Genomic DNA, 15,607 nt, shown 5'->3' with positions numbered 1-15,607 from the left:
TTTAGTCCCATTTTTCATATGAAGAAACTGAGGATTAGAGAAGTACTTTGACACAGATCTGTTAAGTGGCAGGGCTCTAACTCAAACCAAGTCTGTCTGCCAAACCCTGTGCTCCTAACCACAGTGCTAAACTACTACTGCAACCTTGATGGTACTCCTTAAACAGTTGTTGAATGATGAAGTAATAAAAAATAGAAGTTCTTATAAAGAAAATCCTACTCATAATCCCAGTAAAGTAAACCACAGTATTCTCCTGTTGTTCAGGTTTGTTGTTGTTTTTTTTTTAAGGAATTCCTTTATTTATTTATTTATTTATTTATTTATTTTTGGCTGTGTTGGGCCTTCGTTTCTGTACGAGGGCTTTCTCTAGTTGCGGCAAGCGGGGGCCACTCTTCATCACGGTGCGTGGGCCTCTCACTGTCGCGGCCTCTCCCGTTGTGGAGCACAGGCTCCAGACGTGCAGGCTCAGTAGTTGTGGCTCACGGGCCCAGTTGCTCCGTGGCATGTGGGATCTTCCCAGACCAGGGCTCGAACCCGTGTCCTCTGCATTGGCAGGCAGATTCTCAACCACTGCGCCACCAGGGAAGCCCTATACTTTATTATTAACTTGGGTTCCAAGACCCACAGTCATTTGGTGTTAATGGGGCTGGGGCTTTGTCACAATAGAGGACTGTCTTGTTAAAGGTTTACTTGCCCTTTGCCTGTTTTACCTTTATCCAACATAGCAGTCATCCCCCACTTACTCATTTACTGTTCTGGGATTTTTTTCCAATAATTATTTCATGTGTCTGTGGTTTATCCTCTTGCCTAAACTCTAAGCTTCTCGTGAACCTTTATATCCTTCAAGGTGCCTAACGTAATGCTGGACAAGAACACGTGTTAACACTTTTCTACATGTAACACACCTGACAGTGTCTTTTCCATTCCTGATTGCAGCAGTTCATGTGTCTGTGGTTTATCCTCTTGCCTAAACTCTAAGCTTCTCGTGAACCTTTATATCCTTCAAGGTGCCTAGCGTAATGCTGGACAAGAACACGTGTTAACACTTTTCTACATGTAACACGCCCGACAGTGTCTTTTCCATTCCTGATTGCAGCGATTCATAGTTTGTAAAGGTCAACCTTCATGCATGCAAGGATGAAGTCACCCTCTCCGAAGTTAGGATTTCAAGTCATTATTAGGGCATGCGGGGGGCCGTGGCCCACTGCTACAATTACATGCACCTCAATCAAGAGTAAGCTGTAGTGAACAGGAACATAGGCTCCCACTGGGCTATCAGAGTCTGATCCTGGTTTCACCACTCACTGTCTGACCTGGCTGGCTATTAACTAAAGTGTTTGTGCCTCAGTTTCTTCGTCTGTATAAAGGGGTCGATACTGGATGGACCTGTGACAGACACAGAAATGTACTGCCGAGATGCCCCAGCTGCTGGGAGTGCTTTTGGCACACAGCCTTCCGCTGATGGCCCCTTTAGGACTATGACCTGGAAAGCAGCCTCCCCCAAGGTCATGCCCTGCCCAGGAGGGCCAGCATCTAATGACTGATTGAGGGGGGAGGACGCATAAAGTCTTGGTCACTTTGGTTCAGCACAAGACAACTCAGATGGATTGCTTTTGTCCCAGAGCTCTCCATGGGGTTGGCTGAGGCTGCTGTTGGGTCTATGTTGTGGCTCAATTTCCTCCACCCAACCTTCCTTTTTCCTTCCCCACCCTGCCATGGGGGCGGATCACAGTGGTGTTTCCTACTGAACATCCTGCACCCTAAGCTTTGTCTCAGTGTCTGCTTCCCGGACACCACCATTTGCAAAACTGTCTCGTGGGGTTACCGTGTGGATTGAATGACATGACGATACATGATAAAAAATTTGAACAATACCTGATATGCACTTATGTAAATATTGGCTATAATAATTATGACCCCACTTTTGTCCCTACTCTCCCACTTCCCTTAGACTCAATTATTTATTCAACTATTACTGAGCTAATATGATGTACTAAGTTTTGTTCTAGGCAATGAGGATGCCAAATAGAATCAAACACAGGTCATACCATTGAGAAGCTCATCCTCTAAAGGGAGAGGCAGACATATCAGTTACCACGCAATGTGAGAACCATAGTAATTGAAATATGTACAAGGCATGGTGCTAGCATCCTGATGTTGCCTCTGCATGAGTTCTCTAATCTTCTGGATGGAACTAAAAGACCATTTGGTGTGATTTCAGTCATTCCAGGGAGGTCCTGATGGTCCATCTTTTTTCCAGTGCCCCTCACATCCCTGTTTCCCTCTAGCTCATTCTGTCATTCCCACTTTTGGAAAGTCTTTCCTTTAGCTAAAGATTTTGAATCTGGTTAAAATGCAAATATCTCCAATAGAGTTTTCACCTTCACGGCATTCAGAAACTATGGTTTGAACACCTATTTGCTGTGAGTGTAGTTTTGGACAAGCCACTTGTGATTATTTGGGGACCCCAGGAAGTAGGTACTGAGATGAATTCTGAAGTGCATGCAATAGTTGTGTTGGGGGATGTGAATGAGAAATGGGGAGGAAGGACGAGGGGTTGGGCAGGGAGAGCCTGGGATTGTGATCAAATCTGACAAGACTCAGCCAACCTGGGCCTTAGGAACACAAGTTGCCCATTAGAAGAGCCCCGTGTTGGGTAGCAATGGCCAGGTCTAGCAACCTGAGTGCTCAGTGGCTGACTGAGGATTATTCAAGAAGAGTATAGCTTCAGCTCAAATGCCGAGGGGCTTCCTGAAGGGGCTGCAGCTGGAGGCTGTCCTTGCAGGGGAATGGCAGCTTCTTTCTGGAAGGGAGATCCATGGGGTGCATCTCCAAAGGGCCGTAACTTCTTTGAGAACTACTTTTTTAATCCCAAAAGAGGAGACACCTAGAACTGCAAAAACTCTTGGCAAGAACACTCCATTCAAACGCTTGCACTAAGAGACTTGGCCGAACTTTAACTGGCTTCTTGCAGCCCAAGGCCACATTCCTGGGACAACCCTGCTGCCTTTTGAGTTCCTCTCTGGAAAAGCTCAGGGCTGTCTAAAGAATCTACAGTTTGGGGGCTTCCCTGGTGGCGCAGTGGTTGAGAGTCTGCCTGCCAATGCAGGGGACACGGGTTCGAGCCCTGGTCTGGGAAGATCCCACATGCCGCGGAGCAACTAGGCCCGTGAGCCACAACCACTGAGCCTGCGCGGCTGGAGCCTGTGCTCCGCAACAAGAGAGGCCGCGATAGTGAGAGGCCCGCGCACCGCGATGAAGAGTGGCCCCCGCTTGCCGCAACTAGAGAAAGCCCTCGCACAGAAACGAAGACCCAACACAGCCAAAAAATAAATAAATACAATTAAAAAAAAAAAAAAAGAATCTACAGTTTGTTCTAGCCAACACCTGACCTCCCTTTCCTAAGGCATTTACTCTAAAGTGTTGACAATTGTGAATCCTTTTTCTGTCCCTTTGAGATGTGTATCTCCTACACCTCAGGAGGGTCTTTCTAAAGGATCTGAAAGCCATTCCTTTGACATGTAATCATCAGGAAGGATTGGGCCTCTGTCTTCCAGTGTCTGTGGGAGGGTAGAATCCTAACTTCGATAGTTGCCGGATAGCAGACACAACTGCCCTAATCACATTTACACTCACCAACACGTCATAATTTTTCATTGAGCCTCCACTCACTTCCCCTCCCTTCATGCTCTTTCTCCCTTTAAAATCTCCCGTTGCCTCTCTCCCAGATGGATGGCGCTCAGCTCCTTCTCCTCCTGGGGTCTGTTTTCACTGCTTTCACTAACGTCTAGCTTTGCTTATCATTGACAATGCTAAGATCTGCCTTTCCTACCTCCCAGGGTTTTGAGAACTGAACAAGTTAATGGAGAAAAGAAAGTATTCTGTGAACCGTGAAGCTCTTTACAAATGTGAGTTGTTGTCGGTATGAAGGCATTGCATATATTTTCCTGAGAAGTTTTGAAAAATACATCAAAATATTTTTTCTGTTCTTACGTCTCCTCTCTAAAAATGTAAACAATACAGAGGAAGTGGATAATGCCTGCAATGCTACCCCTCAGAGATACTGCTGTCAACAAAATGATATTTATCATTTCAGTCTTCTGGTGCAAGTATAAACACATGCACTTTTCTTTGTTTTTTTTTTTTTTTTTTGCATAGGTGGCATCCTACTCTATATGCTCTCCTACAACACACTTTTCTCATTTAACAATATAATGAGGCACATGTCAGCATCAATTAACATGGATCTACTTTCTACTTTTTAATGGCTGCAGAGTGTTTCATTTTATGCTCATGGGATAATTTGCTTAAGGTCCCCTACTAATGGATATTTACATTGTTTCCAATTGTTCAGTATTTTTAATCAGAGCAGCAATAAATATTCTTGAACATACACTTCTGCTTACCCATGCAGTAATTTCTTTAGGATACCTTTCTAGAAGTGAAATTCCTGGGTCTAGTCTAAGGGAATACATATTTAAAATTTATACATGGTTGACCTGCTCCCCTGAAAAGTTATATGGGTTTACACTCCCATCAATAATGCGCATTAGTGACAGTTTTTTTACTTCTGCGCCAGAGGATTTTGATGGGGGATGGGGGTGGGAACAGCTTAGAAAAAGTGAATGGGATCATTAGATTCCTAAAGGACACAGAGAAAGTTGTCACTAAAAGGGATGGGGGGGCATAGACACCAAAATCTGGGCTCAGAAAGTAACCTGCTTCCTGCTTTCCGTTGGGTCCCCCGTCCCAGCTTGTCCACCGTTGGGCATCACGCGTGCTAAGCCACCAGAACACTGAACGTCTTTTCACAGGATGTGCAGGCAGGCAACTGCAGCTGCTCCCCCTGGGCCTGGGCAGGCAAAAGCCTCCCTGCGCAGTGCAGGAGAAAGCCCTGCCTGCAGCTATAGCTGCCTGGCCCCAGCTCTTGTCCCATCTTGTACATTAAAGAGGAGCAAAGTTGACATGTCCCACGAAGGGAAGGCGATCAAAGGCTAGACAAGCTGCCAAGTCTCAGAAGTGGTGCTGTGCCTGAACTTGGGGCCCGGCTCCAGGAGCAGACATTTATCTTGGTTGCTCAAGGGAAGCCTTTCATGTTATTTTTGGGTGGAGCATCTGGGCCGGGAAGGAGGTGAAGGATGACAAGGAGTCCCATTTTACCTGCCTCCATGCCTGTGTTGTACCAGTTGCCAGGGTTCTTCCCTTTCACCCCCTTTTTTTCCTCTTATTAATTTTTCTTAAACTGAAAAGATTTGGGCACGTAACTTTTATGGGAAAAAAACCCTTAAAGTATAACTCTAAAGGTCATCTATTATGTGTCCATTCTCATGCCACAAATGTCTTCATGATATACATTACCTGCCAGCTGTTGCCACAGGGGTCTGTGTTTTCCACATAGCTTCTGAGAGCTAGTCCTTTTTCCCTTTGCGTCGTACGCTAAGCAGCTTTAGGGCACACTGGTACAGCTGCCTAACAGCTGTCGCCTGGACTTAGGGCAGGACCCCTGTTTGAGGCTCAGTGACATAGTTCTTTTATGCAGTTTCTAGGACTCTGAGCTCCAGGAACAGACAGGACTGCTCAAGCAAGAAGTAAAATGGTCCCATGAGAAGCACTTCTCCTTTGTCCAGGGAGTAGAGCGGGCTAGGTGTTTGCTTAACCAGGGCTGGCCCCAGCAGGTTCTCAGGGCTGCTTTCCCTTCCTTTCTCGATGCTATTAGAAGAACATGAAAAAAGATGACACACAGGGAAGCAGACCTAATTATCCATTTCCTCAGATCATTAGCACCCATTACTCCTTCCTGGTCTGTTTAAATCAACTAGATTGCCCACTCTTGAAGGGCAACTGCCCAACCATAGTCAAATCCATGCAATTATGCGCAATAGATATTTGTTATTTTATCAACTCGCAAAAGCTAAAGAGGGTCTTGGAATGCTAAAGAGGGAAGCTGGCTGGACTGTAGGGCAGAGCTCGTGGTGACAACACTTTTATGGGGTCACCAGAGTTCAAGATCAGGACCTCAGCTCTGCAGGCCCAGAGCTAAGAGTCTAACACATGGAGTAGAATAGCCTTTAGTGAAAGCAAGTGAGGGTATCAACTAATTAGTTTGTATTCGAGGATTTCCCTTGGATCCAGGATGTTAATGCCTGCCATCAAAACATGCCCTTCCTGCTAGCAGAATGCATAGGAAGCTAACTGTAATCAGAAAGTCCACGCTTGGAGAGCACGATGTGAGAGCAGACACTGGGTTTGGTTCTGAGCGTTATCCCATCCAGGGCTGATGGAATATGGTGTATCAGCCTGCCCCCCAAGCAGCCCTCTCCAGTTAACCTGATGCGCGTAGCTGTTTTTGTTGTGTGTTTATTTTTCACTCTCTTCAGTCATTCACTTCCACTGCTATGGCAGAGAGCTAATAGCATCTATGACATTTTGATCTGGTTATATTATGGAAGACTATAATTCCCCTGTAGAGACTTTATGTCTTTTCTTGAAGTCTTGAGGGCCCCTATGCAATCATTTCAAAACCTATACTGCCGGGCTTCCCTGGTGGTGCAGTGGTTAAGAATCCGCCTGCCAAGGCAGGGGACAAGGGTATGAGCCCTGGTCCGGGAAGATCCCACATGCCGCAGAGCAACTCAGTCCGAGAGCCACAGCTACTGAGCCTGAGCTCTAGAGCCCACAGGCCACAACTATTGAAGCCCACGCACCTAGAGCCTGTGCTCTGCAACAACAGAAGCCACCGCAATGAGAAGCCCTCGTACCTCAACAAAGAGTAACCCCCGCTCGCCGCAACTAGAGGAAGCCCCCGTGCAGCAACGAAGACCCAACACAGCCAAAAATAAATAAATAAAATAAACTTTAAAAAAATTAAAACAAAAAACAAAAAAACAACAAAAACCCCCCTACACGGCCATCCCAGAAGTGCTTTAGTACTAAGTCTTGAGAATGTGGTAGTATTATTTTTCCAGTCTGCTTAATAGTATATTCACAGAATTGTAATTTGAAAGATACTTCAGAATTTCCATATACATCCAGCTTTTTTTTTTTTTTAAGTACTAAATGTGGAAGATACAAAGATAGACACGCATATTGGCTTTCTTCCTTTACTGATAGCAAAGGCAGAAAAAACAAAGCGTTCAGGAAGAGGGAAAAACACAGGACTAACAAGAATGTAAAAAATCTTGTGGAGAGAGAAGCAAGAGGGAAGGAAAGGAAGCTGCAGATGACAACAGATGAAAGAACGGGGATTAAAAAACGGAAGGAGAGGAATTTACTGGGGAAGCCAGGGAGCCCAGGCAGATTCAGTGTGGGCCAGCTGTTAGAAAGAGCCGGGACCGGGAGTAAGGAATCGTGGGTTTTAGCCCCAGATTGTTGACAGCTGTCTGACCTAAGCTAGTTACTCTGATGCTCAGGAACTGACTTTCCTCCTTATAAAATTAGGGGATGGGACTCGGTGACTTCCTGAGGTCCCGTGTAGCTCTGTCATCCTCATTCTAAAATTGTGAAGAAAACGCCAAAGCAACTCAAGACTTTTGTCTTCTGGGAAAGAGTTTCTTGAATCCTAGATGAGAGGACTAACATTACTACTGGTTGTCATCTTTTTGAAAGATTACCTCCAGTCTGTGATCTGGTCAAGTCTGTTTTAAGCTCTGGATTACACCCAGTCCAGTTTATCTTGATGTCTATTAATTTTCACTTAGAAGGATAGAACTGATAAATGATTGTATAGACAACTCTGGTGGGAAATGGAATGATAAGCACTCATAAATGGGGCAAGCACATTCAGCACAGATACCATCTGAAACCAAGGCCAGGATAAAGACCTTAACAGAGACATCCTTGGGGATGTGCTGCAGGTGGGCCTGATCCAGAAGTAGGTACCATTTGGGCAGCTCCATAATTTTCAAGCCCTGGTGAGAGAGAACCATCTCAGGCAGGCAGCTCTGAGCAGAGTGGATGTGAGAGTGGTGCCAGACATTTGCAAGCAACATAGACCTGCAGAAAATAAACCACATCCATATTTAATATCCAGTGTGTGTGGAGAGGACAGGCCAGTCTGCAGATCTCTGAAGCTGTGTCTCATGGAGGCTGGAAAGCTTATAATATTTATGTTGTAGAAAAGCTCTGATGAGCGATTCACTCTTCCCTTGGCTGAAACTTCACATCTTCTGATTTTTCTTTTAGCTTTATTGAACTTAGAAACAGCTTCCATGAGCTTCTTGGGACAGTTCCTGTGTCTTCTTCATTGTTGTATGGCCAGCACCTACAAGAGTGCCCGTCACATAGTAGCTGCTTAAGAAATGAAAGTTGAGGGAATTCCCTGGTGGTCCAGTGGTTAGAACTTGGCGCTTTCACTACTGGGGCCCTGGGTTTGATTCCTGGTTCGGGAGCTAAGATCCCATGCATGGGACGACCAAAAAAAAAAATTGAATGAACAAAAAAACAGATGAAGCTACTTCCTCAGAGGAAATTATGCTCTAGAACTGATGCTATTTTAAAAGCCCACAGCAGGACTACATATGAAGTAAAAGGGAGTGGCAGTGACTTTCCTTCAGAACTCTGAGAATTGAAATTGTGGAGTCTACGCATAATGGAAGACAGCAGATATTGGGAGAATTCTCCTTAAAGCAGAACAAAATAAGCAAACAAATGATCAAAAAAGAAAACAGAATGTCTTCTGGGCCCCAAGGTGGAGAAAACAGGGCTTGGCTACAGCATTCCATGTTGGAATCAACATGGCTAAGAAAGCATAAGCCAACAGAACAGGGATGATTTGAGTGGAAACAGAAAAACAGGAGTCAGAGAATCAGAGACCAACTTTGCCATTATTCACCAGTGTAGGCTGGGGGCATGTATGTCCTTTCTGAAATACGAGAGAGCACCCACAAGAGGAATATCTTCACAGTGAAAACATATTAGTCAGAGTAGACTTGTTCTGATCCTGTATTCTCTTAGCACAAATATTTGATTTCCATGGAGATTTCCTTTTAGGGAACAAATATGCTGAAGCTGCCCTCTGCTGTCAGTTCAGCTCCTCTAGGAAGCAGGTGCTGAGATGGAGTTAGGGGTATAAGAGGTTTATTGGGCAGTAATGGCCACGAAAGGTGGGGTGGGGTGTGGGAGAAGCAGGATAAACAGGAAGAGATTCAGACGGTGGCATGCATCTGAACAAGTCTCTACCAACTCAACAGGGAGTTCTGGAACAAAGATCAGAGGAGTCCTGTATTGGGCAGACCTGGCCAGATCCTAGTAATCCCAGCTTGTACAGTATTGGCTGGGGGCTACCCAGGAAGAACATGGCCTCAGCTCAAACATGTAACAGATCCAGAAGGCACTGCAGCTAGAAGCTGCCAGTCAACTGCCCTCCTTGAAGCTGGAGAGCAAACTTTCTTGAAGGGAGATCGGTGTGGCACACAACCACAGCTGCCACACTCTCCAAAGCCATTTCCAAATCTCTATTCCATGCCAACTCCCACTACAGAACAGTGGCTAGAACATGGATGGACCTGGAGATTATCATACTAAGTGAAGTAAGTCAGACAAAGACAAATATCATATGATACTGCTTATATGCGGAATCTAAGAAAAATGATGTCAATGAACTTATTTACAAAACAGAAACAGATTCACAGACTTAGAGAACGAACTTAGGGTTACCAGGGGGGAAGGGTAGGGGGGAGGGATCGGTTGGGAGTTTGGGATTGACATGTACACACTGCTATATTTAAAATAGATAACCAACAAGGACCTACTGTATAGCACAGGGAACTCTGCTCAATACTCTGTAATAACCTAAATAGGAAACAAATTTGAAAAAGAATAGATACATGTATATGTATAACTGAATCACTTTGCTATACCCTTGAAACTAGCACGACATTGTTAATCAACTATACTCCAATATATATTGATAATAAAAATTAAAAAACAACAACAACAACAAAAAAAAAAACAGTGGCTAGAGGGTTAGATGCTTGCTTTCCCAGCCATCTTGACAATCGGGATGACCATGCAACCGTGTTCCGGTCAGTGGGGCTTCTGGGAAGCTAATTGCGCAAAAAACAAAGCCTTATGAAAAGCATGCCCCCTTCTCCCATAACCAGCTATTTGTCTTCTGCATTTGCATGCAGTATTGATATCTGGGGTGGCAGCAATCTTGCAACCACGAGGCCATAAACAAATGTGCCAAGTGTATAGTTCTTTGATGATATTGATGAGACTGCTCTTGCTTCTTGTTGAATAGACAACTAATAATGTACTTATGGTTTAATCTACTTTTTTTTCCTGTTACTTGCAGTTAACTGATACACTCATTGCCTGGTACCCATAACTTACAGAATGCATATATAAGTTCCCATTTAAATTAGTAAGTTGGCATTCTGCTTTACCTATCAGTTTCTTACTCCCTTGCTTAGAGTGAGCCAGACCTTATGAAATCAATATTCACTGAGTGCACTGAGAAAATGGTTTTGAGGCCTGAAAAGCTAAAGACTACTCATGGGAAAGGGTGGCGGTGTGTATTCACTCAGTGTCCTTCCTGAGATTGTGCTTTCCGGTCTTAGCAAGTGGTTTTGCATTTATTCAAGCCCCAGGGTAAACTAACATTCTGTGTCCCAGTCAGCTACAAGTTTTAAAACATTAAAAGCCTGAAACCTGTAACCTATTTGATTGGCTCTTCTGCAGTGAAGACATAAAAAAGAGCCTGTACTTTTTTTTTTTAAATTAATTAATTAATTAATTAATTTTATTTTTGGCTGTGTTGGGTCTTCATTTCTGTGCGAGGGCTTTCTCTAGTTGCGGCAAGCAGGGGCCACTCTTATTCGCCGTGCGCGGGCCTCTCACTATCGCGGCCTCTCTTGTTGCGGAGCACAGGCTCCAGACGCGCAGGCTCAGCAGTTGTGGCTCACGGGCCCAGTTGCTCCGTGGCATGTGGTATCCTCCCAGACCAGGGCTCAAACCCCTGTCCTCTGCATTAGCAGGCAGACTCATCAACCACTGCGCCAGCAGGGAAGCCCAAGTACTTTTAAGTGAATCTTCAGGTCTGATTAATTACAGTGTGTGGGACAATAATGGAATACTATGGAATACACACTATGGCGCTGTATAGGAAGATGAGTAGTGGATGTAATTTTTTTTTTATGGAAGACAAACATTATGTCAGCCTTCTTTTATCAAGGTATCAACACCCATGAGCAAATTCATTATCAATGTGTCAACACCCATGAGCAAATTCATTAACTGTCACATTGGAAGACAGAGACATGGGAAAAGGATACAGAGTAGTTAAGTTTTAAACATGGTTGAAGGAAGTATGGGGTGGGAATAGAGTGTGGAGTCATTCAGGGTCTATCTGTGCCTTCGCATGAGGACCCTAGATGCCTGAGACATCTGAGGGGCCCTATTTAGAAACAAAAATATACTGTTTTGATTTTCTCATCTGTATCAGTCAGTGTTCTCAGGGGAACAGATGACACACTCAAATTAGGATAATTCAAAGAGGGTTTAATAAAAGGACTGTTTCAAAGGTAAAAGATAGCGTATAGGGAAAGCATAAGGGACAGTGCAGTGAGCCAGAGCTAGAAACAGCAAAGCTGTAACCAAATTAGGCCCAAAGAGGTGAAAGGAGGATATGGATTCTGGAACCCGAAGGAAAGAGTTGTGTAGAAAAGATGACTTGAGAGAGAATCTGTGGCTTTGTTTGCTGTGGGAGCCAGGGGGATAAAATATCCCAACCTCATACTCCTCCCTCCTTCTGATCTCTGCGAGGGCCCCTCATTACCCCAACCAGAAGCCAGAGAGTGTGCAGGAGAGCCTCATTTATACAGTCCGTCAATTCCATTTCCTGGCTAGAAATCACAATGGCGAAGAGCTGAGAGTGGGTCTGAAGGACAAAGAGAAGATGCTCTGTCCTTGCAGAGGTGGCACTGAACAACTGTAGGACCAAGACAAGGAAGAGAGAGATACAGAAACCAGGCCTGGATCATTTGCAGATGGTGTAACTTGTTCCTCAAAAATTGAGCAAGTCCGAAAACACATCAATAAAAACTTCAGTCTTTCAAGTAAGACTTGGATTCAGCAGGCTCTGTGGGGAGATGCTGAGGAGGGTTTTTGGAAATGTACTTTTGGCTGGTATTAAAGGAATAAGAATTCTCCTTTCAACTAGTTAACTCGTTATTTCATCGAAGCAATAACATAATGGAAAAATACAGAGAAATGAAAATTAGTGTTAAAGAAAATGGGACTGAATAGGAAGAAGGAGTAGGGGGTGGACACTTATGGAGGGAAGCAAGGCTTTCCAGAAACCCTCAGCTGATGACTCATTGCCCTGATCTTCATCATGTGGAGGTGGGCACCGCTAGCTGCGAGGGAGTCTGGGGAAACAAGCGTTTCTACCTGGGTAGATGGAGGCTCTGACCCAAGGCAGGTTTCCAGTGGAAGACAGAAAGGGGAGTAGATATTGGGCAGACAACTAGCAGTGTCTACCATCTGACAAAAAACTAAGGAATTTACCCCCAAATTCACAGCTAATAAGTGATGGAGCTGGGATTCAGAGTCTGTTCTTTTTGACTCCAAAGCAAATGCCATAGAGCTGTAATGGAAGGTTGGTGCTGGCTTCTTACCTTAACATAGCGTTAAACAACTGGTTTATTAGAAGCTGGTTTATTAGATACTTATTAGGTACTTTTCAGATACTGGTATTTATTAAAGGACTGGCATTTATTCTGTAGGTAATGATGGCTTTGGACATATGGAGAAGGAAAAAAGGGGTATTTTATTTATTTATTTATTTATTTATTTACCTTTGGCTGCGTTGGGTCCTCGCCTCTGTGCGAGGGCCTCCTCTAGTTGCGGCAAGCGGGGGCCACCCCCCATCACGGTGCGCAGGCCCCTCACTATCGCGGCCTCTCCTGCTGCGGAGCACAGGCTCCAGACGCGCAGGCTCAGCAGTTGTGGCTCACGGGCCCAGTTGCTCCGCGGCATGTGGGATCCTCCCAGACCAGGGCTCGAACCCGCGTCCCCTGCACCAACAGGCAGACTCTCAACCACTGCACCACCAGGGAAGCCCCCAAAACGGGGTATTTTTAGGAGACTAATTAATCTGATCTGGAGTCAGAAACACTGGATATTGGTTCTAGTTTTGCCACTGACTTATGATTCAGAAAAGTCACCTAATTTTCTGTGCAACCGTTTTTTACTGTCTATACAATGGAAATAACAATACCTTCTCAAAACTCACAGATGATGTGAAATGTAATGACAGTGTTAACAAATGCTTTAATATCTGTGAATAAAGTGTTGTAAGGAAAAGCCTAAGACACGTGGAACCAGCATTTTTGACCATGGTGCTCAACAAGAACATTCCAGATAGAGGCGGAACATCACTCCTATTGGACGAAGTAACAGTGGGATTAAATACTACCAAAATCTAAGAACTCAGAGAAATGACCATTAGGAACGTGAATCACAGACACTGATAATGCTTCCTCTTTTCTGTTCTCAAAGAACCTGTCTGCCTTTTCTGACTCCTGGACGTGAAGGGCGCCTGCAGAGAGGATCAAGTGCTGAGATGAGCTCTCGCTGAGATCCCTGCAGGAGACCTTCTCTAACATATGGGTCCTGAGGAAGCTCTGTGGGATTCCAAAGCTGCCTTTGTTAGTCTTGTTTCACAGAGAAAATGTGAAAAAGACAACTGCAACAGGTATCGTGGTATGCAAGACTCAGGAGGAACTAGGGCTAAAAATCAAGGGAGACTTGTGATAACAGATCCATAGTATTTTGGAGCTGGTAGCAACCCAGCTTCAAAAACCACCTCAATTTGCAAGTTGTCATTAAAAAATGTGTATGTTCTTCCTTTTTAAATGCTTAAAATGAGTAAATGTACTCAGGGTAGCTGTGGAGAGGATCTAGAAACACAGATTGCCTGAGTCTGAATTCTGAGTTCAAACTATGCATGTCATCTTTCTGATCTATTTCCTCACCTGTAAAATGGGATAGTAATAGAAGTTTCCTTGGGTTACTTTGATTAGACAAGTTAACCCTTGGCACGCACGTACTCCATAAATTCTAGCCCTTATATTGGTATGTGTCTGTAAACTATAGGAATTACGTAGCCATAATTTCTATGCTCAGGGCAGTGTAAGTCTTCTCCAATGCCCACCTCTCCCCGTCCATGTCAGAGACCTAATGGAAGGAGGTGCATTGGCAGAGGAAAACACCTAGAAGTTGGACTCAGACAGCTCAGGTCGTGAGTCCTGCTCTGCCTCCTCTAATGCTGGGCCCTTCATTCAGCCACTTTACTTCTCTGAACCCCAGTTCCTTCTCTGTTTGACTAAGAAATTTGTTGTCTTGGACCCTTGTCTTCGGCAGCCCAATACCAATCTTGATGTAAAAAAACTCAATCCCTTCATGAACTTTCACAAGAAATCCATTCACACTGAGCACATTGTGATTTTTTTTTTTCATTTTTACTGTGGGTCATAATGGTCATAGGAAGATATCACACAGAGTGCCCACAATTTCACTTGGAAAACTCTTCTCCCAACTCTTTCTTCTTGGTCCTCAGCCACTGTCTTCCTCTTCTTCTTAAACTTGTCCCCAAATGCATTCAACCCCATTCCCCTTCCCTTTTCCTCCTTTATTTTCCAGAGACAGGTGCATCTTCTGTAAGAAACCTGGGTGCCAGCCTATTGCTATCTTCTTGATCACAACTGACTTAAAGTATTTCTCCTTAGAACCAATTCTCTTATCAGCTGTAAAGAAGATACATTTTTCTGTGATCATTGTTCTTGAACTTCTTAACTTTTAGAATGCAGTCAATGATTCTTTCCTTGGAGAGAAGCTGTGTTGGATATTTTCCATTTGTACATCCAGATCTCTTCCCCCACTCCTACCCCCTGCTCTGTGCCCTGAGAGGTTGACCCATGTTGATTGCATCATTGGCTCTCTTGCCCTCTGGCTTCTGGTTGGTTTGGCCAGTGAGAGGCAGCAGTAGGAGATTGGAGGATGGGAGGAGAATGAGTTCACGTATTTATTCCCTCAGCTTCCATCATGCCAGGTCACTATATGTTGGATGCATCCTCTACTGAAGGTCATACCTCCCATCAGCTGGTCTTCCCTTGCAGTGACTCTCTCTGGGTTCTGGGAACTACTCTCTTTCTCCTTATACCTTTGGGCCTAAAGGTGATTCCAGTTCCTGCTGTAGCTGGACCCAGGGATGCTTCATGTTTTCTTATGGGTTTCTTTTACCTTGTCTACATCTTTATAAATAGTCCCTTTATTAAACTCTCCTAATTACACCATTTGAGTTGTACCATTTGTTTCTAGATACAATAGGCTAGTCATTCATTCATCCCTTCATTCCCTCAAAAATCATGATCGAGTAACATTTCTGGCCAAGAACTATTCCAGGGACTGGGACACAAAGGAAAATAAGACATTCTATTTTCTACGAGCTCTATTCTGGTGAAGGAAATAGACAAGTGAGCAGAGGTTGACAATAGAGTTGTGATAACAGGTGTATTAGCATTTCTGTTTTAAGAGGACATGAAGAGGTTCCTGAATCACTTTGGGCAGTCTAGCAGAGAAATGCTTTCTGAAGAAGATAAAACTT

The sequence above is a fragment of the Eschrichtius robustus genome, chromosome 4 (genome assembly GCF_028021215.1).
Source record: "Eschrichtius robustus isolate mEscRob2 chromosome 4, mEscRob2.pri, whole genome shotgun sequence".
NCBI lineage: Eukaryota > Metazoa > Chordata > Mammalia > Artiodactyla > Eschrichtiidae > Eschrichtius > Eschrichtius robustus.
The sequence above is the reverse complement of the archived record's forward strand: the minus strand, read 5'-3'. Positions refer to the sequence as shown.